Here is an 18,137-nt window from a genome sequence, read left to right on the forward strand (position 1 = left end):
CTTCTTGTTTACGTCACCTGAAAGTGAGAACAGGCGTTCTCATGGCACTGTTGTAGCTGGCATCGCAAGATAGTTACATGCCAGATGCACTAAAGATTCATATAGGGGCATATGAATGTTTAGCATATCTGGCATGTAAATACCTTGCAACACCGGCTACAATAGTGCCATGCGAACGCCTGTTCTCACTTTCAGGTGACATTGTAAATAAGAAGCAGGCAGCAGCATCTCCTGCAAATTGTAACCAAGTTTGTTTGTCTGAGTGATTTTGGCTGAAGTAGGACTGAGTGGACTTGTAAGCTCTAAAATTTTACATTGTTTTGTTTTTCAATGCAGTTATGTAACTAAAAATCTACATTTGTAAATTGCACTTTCACGATAAAGAGATTGCACTACAGAACTGGTATGAGGTGAATTGAAAAATACTATTTTTACAGTACAAATATTTGTAATAAAAATAATATAAAGTGAGCACTGTACACTTTGTATTCTTTGTAACAGAAATCAATATATTTGAAAATGTAGAAAAACATTCAAAAATATGTAATACATTTCAAAGTGTACAGTGCAATTAATCGTGATTAATTTTTTGAGTTAATTGCATGAGTTAACTGCGATTAATTGATAGCCCTAATAAAAAGAGATTCTCTAGGATATTTTAATCATGTGTGATTTTTTTCAAAGACAGGTGTTTTTGAAGTGAAAGAGGGAAAAATGAGAGGAAGATAGACAAAGCCTCTATGGCATTGATATACCAGCTAAGGAGTAATTCATCCCTCTGGAATTTCTTCTGTGGACCAGATCACACACTTTGGTGGCTTTCTGAGACTCAAACTAGGTTCAGACAAGGAACCTACCACTTGCGCCATCTCCTGCTATTTAATTGCTGTTTGATTAGCACTTTTTTGTGGTCCACGTTTGTATCCACATTTGTATTGCTCTTCAAAGGTGTTATAAAGGAATAACAAATATGCGTGTATGTTAGCACGGTTAGAAATAAAAGCCCCAATTCAGCAAGCACTTAAGTATGTGCTTCAAGTTTAAACATGTGCTCGAATGCTTTTCTGGAAGGGGGCCAAGTTAAGTGAAAAGCTGCAATCCAGAGTGTGGTGTGGGGCTAGATGCTATCCTGTCATATTTGTGACTTGTCTGCTAACTAAAGGACAGGCACTAAGGAGAGTTTTCCTTTAAGGCTGACAGACCATGGGGGAGAAGGAGAGGAGGAAATTCAAAAATAATTCCTCCTTTGGGTGGCTTTATATTACTTTGTTAGCTTGATAGGATGGGTAATTCTTAAAGGGGAAGCTAAACTTGTGATGACCCAGCTAATATAAAATCCATATGATGATCAGATCAGTGACTTTTGCATACATATTGAAGTCTGAAAAATTATCTTAATTTACAAGGGTGTGTGTGTGTGAGAGAGAGAGAGAGAGGGGAAAAAGAGTGGTTGAGGGTAAGCAGGAAAAGGATCAGGATTCTTCGCTGGGAGGTTAGCCAGAGGTTCTGGGTCTATTACAGGAATGGGTGGGTGAGCTTCTGTGGCCTGCAATGTGCAGGAGGACAGGACTAGATGATCATGAGGGGGCCCTTCTAGCCCTAAAGGCTGAGTCTGAGCCTGTTTTATACCATCTGGGTGGAGGCACGCACGCACTCAGTAACATAGCATATGAGCAGCTGAACAGAAAGCACAAACCCCATAACCTTTAGGGGACTTTCCAGCCCTCCCATAGTGGTGTACGGTTGGATATGGGTGCAACAGTGAAGGTTCACTGCCACCTCTAGGCAAGCATTAGTATAGGCACCCTCTGAAGACTGGAGCACAGAGAGAAAACAATCCTGGGATGTGTCCCAAATCATTGCAATCTCTGTGCCAGGCCACCTACTATCAGCTGCTCTATGTATATATGCAACTACATCGGCTGTTTAGGCTTTGGTATAAATACATTTCGTTGTTTCTTTCTTCTCAGTGCAGTAATCCCTCTAGGACACTTAGAATTACACATAACAAGCAGCCGAGTGAGTCCAGAGCCACCACTCTACACTGAATTGCTGCCTAGGTTACTGCAGCCATGATCCATGCTGGGGCTACATTTTTTTTTTTTTTTTCCTAAGGATCTTAAAGAGCTAAGCATTGCGGGCAGCCTGTTGTGGACAGACGGATTCACAGTTAGATCCCTTAGCAATGGAGCTTGTCTGGGGCTGTCCCTAAAACTGACCTAGCCTGGGGATGTGCACCCACCTGGGGCAGCACATCCTGCCACTGCCTTCATAAGACGCCCTAATATAACCCCCCACCCTTAATAACCGGTTTGTCCTCCGAGGGGTGGGGGAGGATGTGTTGTAGAGGGAGAGGAAAAGAGAGGCCAGCACGACAGGCGAAGAAAACTTCTGAGTGAGTGCATGAGCTGGGAACATTCATACTTGGCTCCTATAATCACACCGAGCATATAGATAACCTAGAACAATGTTTGGCCTGTGTTGTTTGTTTGAAATGGGCGGGGGGGAGGGGGTTGAAGACATGGAGACAACTCAGGTGGAGAGGAGAGGAAGAGTTATTTTCTCTTGTCCTTTTTTTTTTTTTTTTCCCCCTCCATTCAGTCTGCATCCCAAAAGCAGATAATTTGCACTTCCCAAGTATGGTTCTATGACCTGGGGACAAGACATCACAGGCAGGCCTGGTTCAGTGGTATCTAGAAATGGGGTGATGCCATCCTGCCTCTCAACCCTCTATTCTCTGGGGTGGGGGCTCCTGAGTCCCCTCTAGCTACATCTGTGCTGAGATGGGCATTGCTTTCTCTGCTTTTCTCGGGGCCGTCCTGCGTGTCTGGCAGCCACTCCAATTTCCCCGCGTGAGAGAAGGATGCGAGTTCAAGGGTCAACATCCGCATGCTGGTAACCACCTCCTTTTCCCCTGGAGGAGGAGGGCACAGAGTACGTGCCTACTATAGAGAAATTCAGTTTGGGGGCACCTGTTACTGGAAGAATAGTGTCTCCCAGAGGGATGCAAACATCTGCTGTCCTAGCATCAAACCCTGGGCTGGATTGGAATGGACTCACTGAACACTGAAGGCTCCTTCGCCTTCTCTGCTCACCTGAGTCTTCCTTTTGATTCCAGTTTGCCTCTTCAGCCATTCATGATTTAACTTTGTATTAACCCCCAAGCATCTTTCTCCAGACTGACTCGCAGCCAGTATGGGAAGGGAGGACTGACAGACTCTTCCAGGGCATGTGAAGATTTACAGGGTGCACAGAGACTAGGGCCCTGGCCTGCTTTTTGAATACACAGGGCCAAATTCTGCTCTTGGCTACCCTGGATTTACACACTGAGACAGATCAATATAGCTCCACTGCCTTCAATGCAGTTGAAGTTGTCAGGGCTGTGGTGACTTGCACCAGTTCAGGGTCTGGCCCATTAACTTTAACATGGATACTCTAGATGTACACCGGTGTAACTGAGAATAGAATTTGATGGGCAGGGCATTGCAAGTAGTCGCTCAGTGAATCCACAGATCTGCACCTGGGGCTTGATCCTGCACCGCTGGTGTCTGGTGCTACTGAATGGAGTGGGAACAGACTCCTGAGGACGAAGGTAGAGACTCACTAGGGTTAGGAGTGGGAGTGGGAGCAGGAGCACAGTTTATCTCCTCTTAAAACATGGGCCAGCGAGGCGTGTGGGAGCTCCTCAAAGGGGCCAGCCATGTTTCTGTACATCCCCCGCTGCACTGCCTATCCCTACATCACAAAGCCGTGCACCATGGAGGCCAGGCTTGAAAACACTCTCTCCTGGAGGATCATTTTCACTGGGCAGGTGTGTATATGATCCCTGTGCTGAAAGCGGCAACCTCTGGCCTCGCACTGTCCGGCTGTCCACTAGGCCAAGCTCAACCTGGGGGTCACTCAGCTGAAATCATGGTGGAGGAGTTGGGCCAATTGGCTGTTTTAAATATTCATGTTGATCTGTCAATCCCCCTGCCTCCCCCCCACTCCTTAAATTTGTGTTCCAGGCAGGTTTCCCTGCTGAGTGTATTTGAGCAGATGCCTTTGGATAGCTTACTATTAAATTAGTCCTTCCTGCATCCAACTGGAGATAATTATGTTTTCATTAGCCTGGGATGATGTATTACATCTTGATGGAACAGGCATGCCAGAAAACAAGAGAGGTGGAACTGGGCTTTTTCTTTTGAACTGCCTGACACAGCTAGCTCGACTTTTCCACTTTCCCAGGCTGGGTGTGCTTAATTAGCCTATTATTTTTTTTCTCCCCCTTTCTTCATCGGCTAAATGCTCTGACATCTCCCAGGCTCACTCGGGTGCGGTGGTTGCTTTTTTTAAATCAACGGTGGAAAGTTTTCTAATTGAATTACCTGGGATGCTGCTACTTAAGGCAACTAGACAATCCGCCACTGGGCCCTCCGTCTACCCAGTCCTTCCCTGCCCAGCTTGGCTGCCCTTTTTACACACAGGAAACCCAGGGTCCAGGTTTCCCATGGGAAGGGTTGGCACATGCAAATCAAGAGAGCAGGCCCTTAGATCCAGGTTTCTTGTTTTAAGCAGGTGAACGGTGAACCCTTGAAGAACAGATTTTTGATCTATTTTTGTGTGGTGGTGTTGCCATAGAAATGGGAGCCGTTGCAAAGACAGGATCATGTCAAATCTGTGTCTACACGGTGCTTTATCAGGAGCAGTTAATGCTCCACCAAGGGAGGAGAGCTAAAGATAGGCAGACAGTCCCAGCTCTCTCCTTGCTAGAGCTCTGTGTCTTGGTTCTTACGTACAGAAATATATTCCATTGAGAAAACAAAATGCTCTACTATCCCGCTCCCTACAATCCAAGCCTTCCTCCACCCTGAGCGCAGGCATTTTAGTGGCCGAGACTTTTGGCCTTGCTTTTCAGACGGGGCTCCTTTCCTCACCATGGTCCGCGTGGGGGCAGTGGCAGAAGGAGGCATAAAACTCCCAAACCATTGTGTGTCTTGTAGCCCACCTGAACCATCCCCTCGCCCAACCCTTCCCTTTGGAAAGAGGTGGCTGCAGGGGGATGTGGGAAGAGACCCTGCAGGCTGCAGACGCAGGGCCAGGCAAATATTTGTTTCAATACCGGTGCGAATGAGAGAAGCCTGGTTCCAGCTCTGGGGTCCATCCTCTACAAATCTAGATCCTGGGGGGCTTACTGGGGGGAGATGGCGTGTGCGGAAAGACAGACGATGCTCCAGGCAGCGCTGGGGCTGGAGCTGTGGGTCTGGCACCAACCCAGCTGCAAAGTTCCATAGGTGACTGTATAGGAGCTATACTGGGCGAGGGGGGGCATCTGTGTACACCCCCGCCTCCTTTTCCCGAGCAAGTGCGGGCTGGCAGGTCCTTGGCTGGAGCCCCCTTGGCTCTGGGAGAGGTGCCTGCCGGATGAAGCAGGCTGCAAAGTGCCTGTCAACAAGCGGGGGGAGGGCTTAGCTCTCCACTGGGGTGGTTAGTATTTGCCCCCCTGCTCCAGTGGACCCCCCCCCCCGAGCCGCCCAGGCGGCTCTATAAGAGATGGAGGGGGCTGCGCACACACAGCCTGGCCTCTCCAAGGAGGGCTGCAGCCTCTCACTCCCCACCCCTCAAAACCCCTGCTTGGACGTCCGAGCGCAGTCCTTTCCGCCATGCTAGGAGCAAGGAGGCACGTTCAGGAATAAATTCCGCGTTGAGCTCCGCGCCGGGGCTCAGTCCCTACCTCTTGCCGCTGCTTTTCATCTCCCCGCGAAGAGCCGCCCGGTGCTTGCAGGGGAGGGGAGAGAGGAGACGGGGGGGCTGGGACCGACTACTTATTCCTCACTCGGCGCGGGAGAGCGGAGCAGGCGGCTCAGTTGCTGGGGGACGGGGGCTCCTCTCGCGGAAAGGTAAGTCCATGGAGCTGAGCGTCTGCGCTCGCCTAGAAGGCGGCCAGAGCAGCGGGCTGGCGACGGCTTTTGTGCTTAAACCAGGACCCGGAGCCGGGGAGGCTGCAAGGCACCCGGCGTGACCTCTGGGTGCGCTGGGGGGGACCTCCGCCTCTGGGCACGTTTCCCCCTTCTAAGGCCAAGCAGCAACCCTGCTTGTGGCCGATCTGCGGCGGGAGGAAGCCAGGCCGTCCGACGAGGCACAGGCAGAGCCGTTGGGTTTGGCCGGCGTTTCTCTAGCAAACTTTGCAGCTACTTTTCAGTTTGTTCGGAAGCGCGCGCGTGTCCTTGTGTGTCTGTCTGTGTGCCTCTAATACACACAGCTGCACTGACAACTGGTCAACAACAATAGTGGAGGGGAAGGTGTGCTCGCCCGGGGGCAGGTAGAGATCGTCCTGTTCGGCACTTTAAGAAGATCTATAACATGCGTATCCGGGGCGCGTACACACCTCTGTCAAATGTGCGCGGAATAGGCGAGATTGTGATATTTTCACATAGAACTTCGCTGTCCGCATGGCGCCGATGCGGGTTCAGCGTTGGGTACTTGGCGCAAACCGAAGCGGCAGGAGCGAACAAGTTGTAGGGAAGGGGGATTTTTATCCCCAGTCGAATAAATGCGGGGAAGCTTTGTTACAAGCCCGCCGGTTCTCGTGTTTGCCAGTCGCCCCCGAATTTCCTAGCTTCTCTTCCCGTTCACACGCTGGAAGGCGAGGGCATTTCGGAGCGAGGAAAGCGGGTGACGGATTCACGTTTCCCAAGCTGTGCACCGGGGGCACTTGTGGGAAGTGGGAGAAGGGGTTAGGCGAAGGGTTGGCGGCGCAGAGGAAGAGGGCGCGATCTGGAAAACCAGCGGGCTGGATTTCAGAGCTTGGCTCCCCTCTGAAACTTTGTCTTTGCTCCCAGCTCTTTCCCAGGCGCTGCTGGAAAGCCCCTCCGCTTTGGTCGGGGGGGATTCGCCAAGGGAAAGCCGGGAGCAGGCACCCCCGGCCTGGTCTCTCCAGGTCTCTGGCCTCTCCCGGCGCAGGTGTCTTTTCCTGGCAGTTCTAGAGCGCATGGATAAGCAAATGCGCTGCAGGGAACCCCCGCAGCTCTCAGGGCCGCAAATCTCCCCCGGCCGGTGTGACTGTAAAGCGGCCTGGCTGTGGCGGGTAACCCCCTGGCAGGCAGGTCTGGCCCGTGCCAGGTTAGATCCGTGCCAGCCACAGCGACCCCGCGGCTGTTTGGCTTCAGAGGCTCCTGCTTTTTCTCCCGAGTCTCGCCAGGACGCGCTCTCTTCCCCGCACCGAGCGTGGGGAGTGTGCCCGCGGGGCTAGGGAAACTCTGCCCCGGGGCAAGAGGGCCGGGGCTGCTCGGCGGAGAGCGGCCGCGTACAGAGCTCCCCGGAACCCTGGCTCCGAGCCCTGGGCTGGGACAGGGGCGCTGGGGGGCAGAGAGCGGGGCTAGCCCTGAAACGGCGGCTGGCACCTGCTTCACTTCGCGCGGGACCTTGGGCCGCTCCTGTTCTAGTTTGACGTTGTTTGAAGATTAGCCGGGCTAGCTGAAGCCGGGGGTATTAATATGTGCATTATCCTTAGCTGCTCCAGCCCCCTGCCCGGCCGGGGGCAGATCCCTGCCACCCCCGGGGCGGGGGGGGAGAAGCCAGCGGCAGCCCAGCCGGAGACAGGGCCGGGGGCTGCGAGTTTTGCTCTCCGCGAATTAACACCCAGCGGATGGCCAAGCTGTTGCTGTAACTCTGATCAGGTGTAGCAGGGCCCTGAGAACCAGCAGCAAAAACCAGGCTCCGGGCGGGACCGTCCCCGGCTGAAAAAGAAGAAACCGCCGCCTGCGGCCTTTCCAGCTTGTCCGGCCTTCCCCGGCTCGCTCTGCAGAGGTGCGCGGATCCCTGGGGGCGAATGCCTCCATAGAGCCGGGTCCCCTCCCTGCCACCCTCTCTCCGAAACGCCCTAAGGCCGGGGGAGACCGTGTCAGCTAGAAAGAGCATCTGGCAACCACGGGAGTCATTGGACAACGCCCGGAGTGATCCGAACCCACCCGAGCTGCCCCGGCGAGCATCCGCCCCAGATTCGCATCTGCCCGAGAGCTCCGGGGCAGCCGCTGCCCGCCCGTGCCTCCTGCTCACGTTTTACCTAAACGAGTCTTCAGAAGTTTTGAGGGTGTTTTTTTTTTAAAGCTTTTCAGGCCCCGGAAATGCACCCAGCTCGGCCACTGCAACCAGCCCTGGCCCCCCCCGCTGCGTTGCATAGTATTCCCCGCTCCGAACCGCTCCAACGAGGAAAGGAGAATCGCTCTGCAGAGCGAACGAGCCGGGGGTGATCAAAGAAAGCCGCTTTCTCGTGCTGGGCTGTGCGTGGACCTGCAGCGCCGGGGTTACCGCTGAATAACTAACGCGACTTCCCACCCCGCTCCGCCATCCCCTTCCCGCGCCCTCTCGCTGATGTGTTAAGTCGCTAAAGAGCCCTCCCCGGGCCGTGTGTGCGGGCGACGGGCTGCGCCGCTTCTGCCACTGGTGGGGTCCCCGTTGCTCACCCCGCTAGCAAACCCGCCCTGCGAGCCTCTTCTCTCCGCGCCTGAGCTCCCTCCCGCGGCCCTTGGCTGGCCAGCCCGGGGGCTGCCCTGGGCGAGCTGCCCGGCGGCGGGAACTTTTCCTGACCCCGTTGCAAAAGGAGAGAGTCCTTCTCTCCGCGGCAGGGTGTTAAGGGCCGGGGGAAAGGGGACGGCGCGGATCACAGCTCTGGCTTGCAAAGCACGCCAGGGCCAAGGGGGTGTCCTTCAAACCCGCTGCGTGCCCCGTGGAGACCGGCCTGTGCTCAGCCGGCTCCGATCCCCTGCAGCAAGCGAGTCCCGCTGCTCCCGGGGTAGCAGGTTTGGAGCCCAGCCTGGAGCAGGCACCGGCTCGGAGTGGGCAGCCCCGGGATCTGTCCATGGTGCTGACGCCGGGCTAAGGCCTTTCCGGGCACAATCCCCTCTGCCTGCCAGAGGCACCTGCTCGCCGGATTCCCGGCCCAGGCGGCGGGTGAGTTCAGAGCCAAGCATGGGTGATGACAGCGGCTCCGAGCGGGCGGGCGCCCACCGAAATACACCCCGGCTTTGCCGGCGAGCGCCACACTCCAGGGAATCTCTGCTCGAGCCATGTGCACCGGCAGGGTTTCCTTCCAGCGCTCCGGCGCTCGCTCGGAAACGCCAAGGCGGTTACAAGCTGTAAACCGTTTTCTCAGCTCCTCTGCAAAAAGGGTCTAGGCCTCGATCAGAACCAGGCATGTACCGCCGGTCTCCCCTGTTGCCACCGCTCCTGGCTGCTTGCTCTAAGAGCTAACCTGGGAGTTCAACCTCAGGTGCGCTCCCGTAAAGCGGAGTCAACGCGTTTAGGAGGCTGCGGGTCTCCCGTTCTCTGAATCCGACTTCAGTCCGGTCCCGCTTCGCCGCCTGGTGTCTGCCGCTGCCCTTTGGGCCAAAGCGGGAGGGGATTTCCCAGGCTCTTTGCCCGGTCCTGTACAATGCCAGGTCCCTTTTCCCTCCCATGCCCAGGCTGGCCCACCCCCGCCCGGGACCCGTCCTCCAGCCTAGAGCGCAATTCGGAGTCCCATTCGAACGGCCCAGAACTCGACCAAAAACCCGGGGTTTGGGTGCTGTCCGTTAGGGGAGGCAAACTTCAGATCCCCATCTCGATTCAGATTTTGAAACCCCCCCCCCATAACCTGGGGTGTCCACACCTAGAGAGGAGACGGAGCAAAATCCTCGGTAATTTCTCGTCCGACCTGATGCCCGCTCCATTCTGCTTCAAGTTAAAGGCTAGAAAAGGAGGGGCAGAGAATGTGCCTCGTCAAGGAAACGGGGGTTTCATTTCTTTACTTATTCGGCTCCAGGAAATTGGAAAGCAATTTTTATCTTTGAAAAAATGTATAATTTGTTCCCGCAAGACTCAAACGGGACGTGCCCCACTTGCCGTGCATCTCGTGTGACTCAGAGCAGGGCTGTGTGGAGCGGCTAAACATCAGCGGCCTGGAGCCAACGCGCGGGGGATGCTATGTACAGAGTTGGTTAACAAATAACACGGGCAGATGCGCCGTAACGACTGGAATAGCCCCGGGGTCAGACCCGTGTGGGTGTAAGTCACCGTCGCTCCGTTCAAGTCAATGGAGCTACACGGATTTACACCATCGGAAGATCTTTGCTTAACTGGATGCTCTTGAATATATAGCTCGGTGCATTCATTGCCTTCCTGTGCTTTCCAGTTCAAATCCTGTCAGGCCACTGGGTAATTATGTACCAAATCCCTGAAGGTCTGATCCCCCTCCCATTGAAGTTAATGGAAAGAGAGACGCTCATTGGTTTCAGGGGAGCAGAATCAGCTACTGGCTGTGAATGGAGCTGTACGGATGTGTGGGAGATAAAAGGGGGACTTGGAAAGGCACAAAGGCAATGAACTGCCAAAATCCATCTGCCTTTCAATGACAGTGGAGGCCTGAATGCCATTTGTGCCTTAGAAATCCCCCCCACACACAGGCACACACCCAGGCAGGGTCCCTGTCCCCAAAGAATTTACAACCTGTGTTTAGCTATAACATCCTAGTGGTAACCTATTTGAGGATCTGATCCTATAAGCTGTTGTGGTTTTTTTTTTTTTTTTTTTTTTTTTTTTTTTTGCTAAGGCATCTGTATTTGCATTTCAGGTCAGTAGTGGATCTGTATAAAGGCTCAGGAAATCTGCCTAAATGTTTAAATCAGTGACTGAAAACTATGTATAGTAACGGATAAGTCATGTGCGCTTGGCTTGCATACATTAACATTTACCTTTCCTGAGTAAGGAGAATATTGTTCAATACCTCCACAATAAGTCCATGCTGGGAGCCGGATCTGTACAGAAACCGTGACTGTGGTATTCTACTCATGCCTGGATACAATAACTGTGGCATCAAAACAAATTGATGTGGATTATCTGGTCACTCATGTATGTCCATAAATAAACATGTTCTGGCCTAAAAATAGAGAGATCCCTAAGCCAGTGCCTTTGCTGAAACTGAGGGAGTGTGTGTTTGCTCGCATCAGCCTGTTTCAAATGAATTTCACAGCACAATGTGTACAGTACCTGAACCAATGTACTCTTATGTTAATCTCATCCGGTTGAACGGCACCATACACGGTAGCTGTAAAGCAAGCGGTGCTAAGGACCACTATGACAATGTATTCATGTTCGGCATTTGTGTGGGACTGGATGTAGCATGGATGTTGATTTGGATGCACCTGTTATGAGAGATACAAACAGTTTATAGATGCAGTACACCTCTACCCCGATATAACGCGACCTGATATAACACAAATTCGGATATAACGCGGTAAAGCAGCGCTCCGTGGGGCCGGGGTTGCGCACTCCGGTGGATCAAAGCAAGTTTGATATAACGTGGTTTCACCTATAACGCGGTAAGATTTTTTTGGCTCCAGAGGACAGCGTTATATTGGGGTAGAGGTGTACTTGGGTATCTGAGTATTGCATATATAAGAAATCTATATATATTTAGGCTAATACTTTGCCTTTCTATATCCCCTTTTATCTGAGGATCTCAAAGCACTCTACAAACAATTAATTGGGCTTCACAACTCCATGTATTATCCCCATTGCATAGACAACTAGGCCCATGTTTTCAGAGGTGTTAAGACCCTGCAACTCTTATTATTTTGTGATGGGAGTCTATGAATGCTCCGAGACTTTTAAAATTGAATCCCCCCAAAACTGAGGCATCCAAAAATTAGTGGACACTTGAAAATGTGGGTTAGGGGTTAGGGTTAGGATTAGGTTAACCCTAACCCTGGCCAGGTTTATGGAGAAAAGGTAAGATTGGAATTCTGGGCTCTTCAGCGCCTCTGCCTCTCTCAAGGGTGGTGTAAAAACATCTCCCTGAGTAGATCCACGGGGCACAAATTGGCCCCGATTGAAGAGTTCATCTGCTTCTGCTCTTTATTTGGCCCCTCCCTTCGGTTTGCAGTATCCGACTTATTTCCACATCAACCAGAAGAGATGACACAAGTGCAGGATTATGCCATCCGGCCAGGGAGTGAGTATCCAGAACAGATACGCTCTGAGGGCCCGATCCTGCCTCTCTCACTCAGGTTGAGTTGTAACTTTCTTGGGGCTTGATTCTGCGCTCTGCATCCAGCACCACAGTGGGTGTGGGATCAGGCCATTGCAGACTAGGCTGGTTGAAACCATTGGGGCGCCTCACTAGGTCAGGCACTACTCAGCATGAGTGAGGAGTTGGTTGTCCAAAACGCCTTTCCACCAGAAGACTGACACTCAGGAACAGAAGTCTGGACGGGACCTCCTAGGTCATAGAGTCCAGACCTCATAGTCCTAGAGCAGTGGCTCTCAAACTTTTTTACTGGTGACCCCTTTCACACAGGAAACCTTTGAGTGTGACCCCCTTTATAAATTAAAAACACTTTTTCATATATTTAACACCATTATAAATGCTGGAGGCAAAGCGGGGTTTGGGGTGGAGGTTGACAACTTGCAACCCCCCATGTAATAACCTCACAACCCCCTGAGGGATCCTGGCCCCCAGTTTGAGAACCCCTGTCCTAGAGGGACCTCCTGGGTAATAGAATCTATTCTCCAGGTTTTGCAGGCAACACTGTCATATGGTCTTGTTCATAAACTCATCAAGATCCATCTCCAAACTACTGACAACCTCTTTTACTTTTAAACTTCCGCTAACCAAGAAAAGGGAACGAAACCCCAAACTGCCCCCCAAACACCCCACCCCCAAACCCCAACAAACAAAAACCCTTCCCCCCAGCAGAACTTTGAGCCTGTAAAGGGAATTGCCAGACACTCCATATAATTCACTGGGGATTTCGCTATTGATTTTGCATGGAAGACATTCAGGTACTACAGGGATGGATGGCATATAAACCCCTAAGATAAAAGAAACTGAGATTCTGGGCCTAAATCATCTCTGCTCTGCACCTTGCACCATCATTTGCACGAGTGAAAAGTAGGAGCATAAGGCGACTGGATCCAAATGGCAGCACCGCACACCCACTCTCCACTGGTGTAAGTGATGACTCAAGGTGAAAGGCAATGGTGAAGCTGGCCCCCTGCTTTTATGCCCATGTCCCTAGATATCGAAGTAGTGATGTTGGGTGGGAACAGGCGAACATGAGCATTTGGAGGAATTCTCTCCAAATGGAATGCTTCCATAAGGAACTGGCAGCAAATCTTGAATGCCACTCTGTCTTGAGAAACGACTGCGCTTCAAACCAAGACACCATAACTCCTGCCAGGAGAAGCTTGACGTTTTCATGAGGATTTTAAATAGTGATGTGAGTCATTCTTTCTAAAAGTCTGGAACAATGAAGTTTATTATCGTTTTCTGTCTTAATTAGGCTGCTTCTCTCTCAGGCTTGTTATATTAGGAACATTTAACAGGGAGCTAGGAAGATTTCTGAGAATCAGCAGTAGAAAGAATGTAAGAGAGTCCGGGCTTCTGTGAAATTAGTCGGAAGCTTTATCCCTGGAACATCTTAAGTTGCAATTCCTGCCATTGACTTTATTGCTTCTGCCTGGCTGGCTGCATTAGAGCGATTAAAGTTTGAGCCAACCTGCTGCAACTTAAACATCTATTAAAATGGAAACAAGTTTTTTTTATTGTGTCTTGACTGGATTTCAAAGCCATATATCAAGTTACATTTTCTCATTTATTTCCCATCCATCTCTTGTACTTTTGGTAAGAGTCGTGGACAAACTGTTGTCATATCCGCTTAGATCCATTTGTCAAATAGGAACCTCCGATAAAATTCCATTCCCCTCGGGAAATTGATATCAATAAAATTTATGTTCTACAGATGGGCCCATACCTAATAAGAGCTTTAATTTTGCTTGTGGATGGGGTGGAATTGACTATTTTAGCCAAATAATTTCAATATCACATTTCAGATGCAAAACAGAAAACAAACAAACACTGTAGGAAACAGTAAAATGGAAGTGGCGATCTTCAATATCACATTTCAGATGCAACCCCCCCCCAACCCACTTCTGAAATGGAAGCGGCAATCATGTTATTGAAATATGTTTAGCCCTGGAACTCTAAAAAAGCTGTTTCCATCATCAACATAGTTGTCTTGGCAACATTAAAATTTATTTCTCTCAATCTGCTTAGACAGCTGCAGGTTATTTCACTATATTTCAAACAAACTCCAATGGCCCTTTATATATAGGATCCAATCTTGCTTCCGTTGAAGGTCAGAGCCTAATGTGATGGGCACTACCACTGATTGTACTGGGAATGTGCAGGAATGCTGGACAGATGAAATACAATTGGCTGATATTACAAGACTTGTTGGTTTCCTGGACTTGGCATTACTTTGTCATGGAATGCACTGAGCGAGGATGATTCAGATAAATATGAAACCATGTCCTAGTAATTGAACAAATGTACATTTGTTCACACTGAAGAAATACTGTATCACTTGGATTCAGTTCAACTATATTGGGATGGGGAAACATGTACTGCCTTAATTTCATGAAAACAAGGCACTGATTAGAGACTAACGTGTTCTCTTAGGAAACGAACACAGATTTATTTATATCAGAAAGTAGGCAACAGTTTTATTAACTCCTTTCCTGCTGGTGGCCATTCTGTATACATCCATAATGAATACGCACTGGCTGTACTGCTAAATACGTCAGGCTAAGCATCTTAGGGTGACCAGACAGCAAATGTGAAAAATCAGGATGGGGTGGGGGGGAATAGGAGCCTATATAAGAAAAAGACCCAAAAATCAGGACTGTCCCTATAAAATCAGGACATCTGGTCACTCTAAAGCATCTGGACTGGGCACTTGATTTCTCCATTGGGACGAACAGGAGAAGAATCCTTCTCATCCCACAAGCAGGCTGGGGAATGGCAACACCGCTTACTGCACCCAGCGATTGCCAGGGGCTCCATGGCCCTAGATCTCCCCACCTCTCCCTCCATGGGGGCGAAGGACCAAATGTTGTACGTAGTGGTAGACACTCCATGCCTCCCCCTGCATGTGGCTGCCCAGACAGCTGCCGCCGATCTGAGCATAGGGTACACGCTGCAGTCTCTTTCTCCTCTACTCTATGCAGCAGAACCACACCAGTTACCTTACCAGCGAGCCCCCCAAACCTATAGAGGAATGGGCAAGAGTTGTCCCCTAGGATTACATCCTAGCATCCTTCCTTAGGCACAACTTCCACTGAAATCGGTGGGAGCTAAGAACTGAAGGATCCAGTGATTTCAGTGGGATGTTAAATGGTGACAGTAGCATATTGGGTGTGGTGGAGGTGCAGCAAGGAAAGAGTTAAAATGAACTGCTACAGCCTGCATGGACTGGCTAGGTAAATTAGAGTGGTCCCACCAAATACGGGGATGGTCACTGGCAGAAAAGTAATAGCCGGGTATCAGTAAGCACAGAGCGCTGGCAACGGCAAATAAAATAATTTCATTTACCTGTAGGTGCAAGTCAGCCTTACAAAATAGTCAGGAAAATCTACCAGCCCAGACACACGATTTACTTTCCTCCCCTTTACTCCATTGACCATAACGACATGCATAATGTTTTACTGGCCCGTCAAAGAAATATTACCCTGTTCAAAGTGGATTTTTGCAAGGCTGGAGTAGATGGATATTTGGGATGGTCACAGAAATAAAATCAGGCGAGCAAAAAGGCCTGGGTACCGTGTAGCTATATCACTGCAATTGTTTGAAACGGAATGGCGTTCCCTGCAAAGCAGTTGGCAAGAGTACAGATGACTGTCAGTGAATCATCTGCGTGCTCCATTTCCAGGTCCACAAACACAGGTTTACAGTCGCTGTGCATATGTTGCATCCCATTGCTCTTCATCAGATTCACTGACGCTCCATGGGTTGTAAAAATTAAACCGGCATAAATCTATCCGCTCCGGGGCTCTTTGTCTGACCATATAAATCCCATGAAAACTGATTTAAACAAGACAATAGTGTGCATTTAAAGCTGGCACATAAAAATGTAAGCCATTAATATAGCCAAGATGTATGAGGGAGAGGACTCGCTTGATTTTCTGAAGGCCTGGGTAAAGTAAGTGTCATTCCTGAGGGCAGGTGTGTAATGTGTGTATACTTCTGGTAGCCTGGAACTGATGGCTGGCGTAGTTAGGGGATTGTATATTACCACATAAGATTTATTTGCCTCCTGTCTTGCTTTTAAATAAAATCAGCCAATTAACATATGTGCTGGATTTTATTACTTGGAATTGTATCTGGCGTCTCTAAAAGCTTTTCTTATCAGTTTTTGTGGGATTTGGGCTTTCTTAAACCAAGGACGGCCAAGCTGTTTTGATTTTTATGCCTCACCAACCATTAGCTCTTACCCAGGGCCCGATTCTGCCACCGTCAACCATGCTGACTGCGTGTTTGGTCTCCGAATAATCCCATTGAAATCAAAGGGACTGCGCAGGGGGTAATGTACAGCTCGGTGGGAGTGAGTGGATCAGAATCCAGCCCAGGGTTAATCCCTTTCAGCAAAGGTTCTGAAAGCACGTCACAAACCATGAAACCTTGCAACACCTTTGTGAAGCGGGTTGATACTGTTACCCCCATTTTACACACGGGGAAGGAAACCGAAGCAGAGAGGTGAACTGATTTTGTCCATGGTCATGAAGGGCAGCCGGTAAGAGAATGCAAGAGTGCCGGTTCCCTATCCCTTCTTGTTCGTACCGTTGGCTGCCTAACCTGGAACCCCTGGAGTGTCAGCGTATTGATTTTGGGTCTCACTAGACCACAGTAATGTGTGTCTGTTGCCAAGTCTGCATCCTACAGCACAGCCATTGCTATCAATAGCAGCAATTCTTTCTGAGGGGGTTGCAGCGTGTGTGTGTGAGTGAGTGCGTGTTGCCATTCAATGGATGTACTCTTAGGTATTTCTGTGGCTGCCATTACTTAATGTTGGAGCAGTTCACTCTGTCCAATGTTTTTATCATCACACCACCCCGGGGAGGCAGGGCAGTGCTATTCTCCCCATTTTACAGATGTGGAACTGAGGCCCAGTGAGACTAAGTGATTGATTTACGCAAGATCACATAGGCAGCCTGTGGCAAAGCACGGAATAAAGCCTGGGTCTCCCAAATCCTAGGCTAGTGTACTAGTTAAACTGGTCCTCTTTCATATGGAAATGAGAAGAGGATCATCCATCAATGTGGCATATGTTTACTGCATTCAAAGGCAAATCCGGCTCACCGTATTCATGTGAGTAACATTAATGGGAGTAAGCAGGATTTGATCCTTAATAAATGTAATGCTATGTTAACTGGTTCTCTGAATCGATGCTTTTAGATTCATTGATCACAGATGATGTATTTTCGCTTGTACTAATAATTCTCCCAAAGATAACTAATGTGGGCACCATTTTGCCATCCCATTAGGACTGTACTGCATCTCTCCCTTGCTTTCCATTAGTGGAACACTTCAGCTTTGGTCCAAAATTTGTCCTCGCCATTCATAAAAGGAGATCTGCAGAAGTTGTGAAAGATCATAGGACCTGCTTGTGCAGGGAGCCAACAAACGCAATACGGAAGCTCGGTTTAGTGAGAATACACTTCAGATAGAATACTGATGTCTCCTTTTCCCTGCTGTCCCCTCTGCCTGGAACCCCCTTCCTGTCCCAGTCCTGTATGCCTCCATTTAAAAGTTTATAAACAACTCTTTGCACTCAGATGGCACTGTTTTAACTTCCAAGCACTTTGCAAACCTTACTATGACTCTGTTAGACAGGTCAACATATCCCCATTGTAGCAAGGGGGAAACTGAGGCACAGAGTAATCACTTGAGTACAAGGTCGCACACAGACAATGTCTGATCCAATCAGCACTGAAAAACCCTTGTCCTCTCATCTTTGCGCGGGAAGGTTGGAAGGGATCCTTACTCCTTATTTCCATCCAACTCCTCCTCTTTCTGGAAGGGCTTTGTCCCAACAGACCTTCCTTAAATTTGGGGGGCATGTAAGGATAATATTTAAATGTTACATTTAAAAAAATCTTGGGTTTAGGGGCAAATATACAAAGCGGGGTATGCAAAATAACATTGGCCTAAATTCTGCTTCATTGTACGCATGCAACTTCCTGGCCTGTTTTCCGTCACGGAAAACCATTGCCATCTGATGCACACTCAAGAGTCTCTCTGAAATGTAACTGGGGCCCTGGTGGGAAAGTGTTTGAATCACACA

At 49.8% G+C, this 18,137-nt stretch overlaps 1 protein-coding gene across 1 annotated transcript in view; it reads left to right on the plus strand.

Moving 5' to 3' along the window:
• The first annotated feature begins 5,607 nt into the window (after nt 1-5,607).
• NOS1 (nitric oxide synthase 1) overlaps nt 5,608-18,137 on the plus strand; it is an 85,071-nt gene continuing 72,541 nt past the window's right edge. The window contains exon 1 of the mRNA XM_034791387.1: nt 5,608-5,879. The gene's annotated coding sequence lies outside the window, so the exon portion shown is untranslated. The remainder of the gene's footprint in view (nt 5,880-18,137) is intronic.

This window comes from Trachemys scripta, chromosome 15, assembly GCF_013100865.1.
Source record: "Trachemys scripta elegans isolate TJP31775 chromosome 15, CAS_Tse_1.0, whole genome shotgun sequence".
Classification (NCBI taxonomy): Eukaryota; Metazoa; Chordata; order Testudines; family Emydidae; genus Trachemys; species Trachemys scripta.